General features: G+C 46.3%; 1 protein-coding gene across 5 annotated transcripts in view; it reads right to left on the reverse strand.

Moving 5' to 3' along the window:
* LOC106013305 (filamin-A) overlaps positions 1-2,602 on the reverse strand; it is a 37,066-nt gene that overhangs the window by 14,959 nt on the left and 19,505 nt on the right. The window contains exon 1 of one of the 5 annotated variants that reach the window (XM_013088648.2): positions 820-1,008. The exons of the other annotated variants lie outside the window; for them this stretch is intronic. The gene's annotated coding sequence lies outside the window, so the exon portion shown is untranslated. Of the gene's footprint in view, positions 1-819; positions 1,009-2,602 lie in introns of those variants that run through there. 5 annotated transcript variants of the gene reach the window in all.

Raw genomic sequence — 2,602 nt, forward strand, 5'->3', positions numbered from 1 at the left:
GACAGACAGACAGAGACAGAGACAGAGACACAGAGAGAGAGAAAGAGAGAGAGAGAGAGAGAGAGAGAGAGAGAGAAAGAGACAGAGAGACAGAGACAGAGAGACAGAGAGGGGGAGGGGAGTAAAGAGAGAGGGGTATGAGCAGCTTAGGTCAAGCAGGACTGAGGCCAAACTAGGCACTGATAATAATCCGGTTAGTTGATCAGAAAAACAAGAAAAAGCTCAAACGAGGAGGACTGAGAACTCGCCTGAGACGCGGGGGTAAACAATCAACGGGATGTTGTAGTTGCCCGTAATTATTGTGGTGTTATTGGTGCAGCTGAGGTTGTGGTGGTGGAAGAGGACGAAGTTAATGAAGATGATGATGATGGGGCTTACACGACATTCTCATTTATAATAATCCACTTTATGACGTGTTGTTAAGAGATACGGTGTACGTTCACGAACGTGAGCCTCAGTATTGCAATGGTGCCATTCGTCAGGAGGATAAGCGTCATAACAATGTTTGCATTCTTAACACATTAGATTCTTATTATATTATTTACGATGAAGAAAGAATTAGCTCAACAGTGAGGAATTGCTCTAATTACTCCCCAACCGGGTGGGGAGTTTACAACACGGGGATCGCCGGTCGAACCAAATGTTCTTCTGTCACGATTTGTTCCGGTAAAAACGACGTTGCTAATTACAAAAGACATATCAATACGTTGTAATACGACAAACATTAGTGTAAATTAATATTTCGTTCAGCTAGCAGACCGTGCAAATAAACGATATTTAAAAATATTTGAATCACATTATCAGCACACACTGACTTACGAGGTTGGTGTGAAATAAACACAACTGGTCACAGCAGCTCGCCGGTATAATACCGCTGTTGCTGTTGTGGTGGTGGTGGTGGTGGTGGTGGTGGTTGGTGAAAGGAGTTGTTGTTGTTGTTGTCGGGATGGTAGCCGTGGCAGAGGTATCCCAGAGGCGGTGGTCGCTGCGGCAGCGAGCGACTGAAGGCAGGCGATGGGTGCCAGTAATAAACATCAAACGAACACAAACGGCACAGAAACTGATGACGTAGCACCCACACGTACCCGGCATGAGAAGGTAACAAAAAGAGAAAAGAAAAGTGAGCGCCAACCCCTCCCACCCACCCCCCTCCCACTTCCACGAGCCTCCCCAACCCATCCCCCCCCCTCGTCTAGTGGTGAGTACGGCTAAGATGTGGAAAGGGAAGAGGGGGGGGGGGATCAGGTGATGATCTTTGCTTGCTGATAGTAGAGTCTGACAAGATAAAGGAAAGGCAAGGAGGGAAGGGGGCTTTTGCGAGGAGCGTTTTCCCCACTCCCACCCATATCTCCTTACCCTCCCAACCTACAAACCAAAAAAATGAGGAGGTAAAGAATATTATGGCTCCAGTGGGAATGGTTGATTTAATTTTCTGGTATGTCCTCAAACCATCCATTTCTCTGTATATAAACTTTACCAGGTATGCAGGTCGAAGAAGAAGAAGAAGAAGAAGAAGAAGAAGAAGAAGAAGAAGAAGAAGAAGAAAAAGAAGAAGAAGAAGAGGAGGAGGAGGAGGAGGTGGTGGTGGTGGTGGTGGTGGTGGTTGTGGACCTGATGTGTTCACGAATCTACGCGCTCATTCGATTGCAAAACGCTGTGAGTGCATTAGGCTAGCTCTGCCAGGAGCGGTGAGTGCAGTGCCAGACGTGAGTAGACAGTGCTGTGTATGAAAAAAGTGGTGTGTGAGTGACGGTGTGTGTGTGAGTGTATGTGTGTGTGTGAGAGAGCAAGACGACAGAGGGTGAGTGAAACTGATAGAAGAGCTGTAAACAAAGTTGTAACGAAAACCAGACATCCCCGGGTGGGCGTGCGTAATAAATGTATGCGCGTCGAGTTCTGTGGCGAAAATTGACACATTATGCAGCGAGTTGGCAGGGAGAAAAATACCACTGAGGTCACTCATTTTTGTCTTCAACAGTTTCGTATAAATGACTTGTGTTTATGTGTATGTGTCTGTGTGTCTGTGTGTCTGTGGGTGAGTGAGTGAGTGAGTGTGTGCGTTGATGTGTGGGTTGCTGATGGAATGAAGCGAGTGTATGTCAAGGCAAACACGTATGCACATTCAGACACCCAAACTTAACCCCCCCCTCCCACACACACACTCACACACATACACACACATACAGAGAGAGAGAGGAGGAGGGAGGGAGGTGAAGAGGAAGTGTATGTGTGTATGTGTGTATGTGTGTATGTGTGCGTGAGAGTGAGAGAGAGAGAGAGAGAGAGAGAGAGAGAGAGAGAGAGAGAGAGGGGGAGGGATAAGAGGCACGGATAGAGTGAATGATGTTGTGTTCAGAAGTGGTGGACGTGTGTTTGTTATTAAGGCCAATGTGCAGGCCAATTTGAAGATTAGACAGCCCGTTCCCCATCTCCAACTTTTTATTTGCCGCGTAAAAGTGGTATTTTTAGAACTGTGGAATAGCGTTTACAAGACACTCACAGACGAGGTAAAACACAAAAAGACAGATCTTCTTCTTCTTCTTCTTCTTCTCCTTCTTCTTCTTCTTCTTCTTCTCTTCTTCTTCTTCTTCTTCTTCTTCTT

The sequence above is a fragment of the Aplysia californica genome, unplaced genomic scaffold (assembly GCF_000002075.1).
Source record: "Aplysia californica isolate F4 #8 unplaced genomic scaffold, AplCal3.0 scaffold00782, whole genome shotgun sequence".
Classification (NCBI taxonomy): domain Eukaryota; kingdom Metazoa; phylum Mollusca; class Gastropoda; order Aplysiida; family Aplysiidae; genus Aplysia; species Aplysia californica.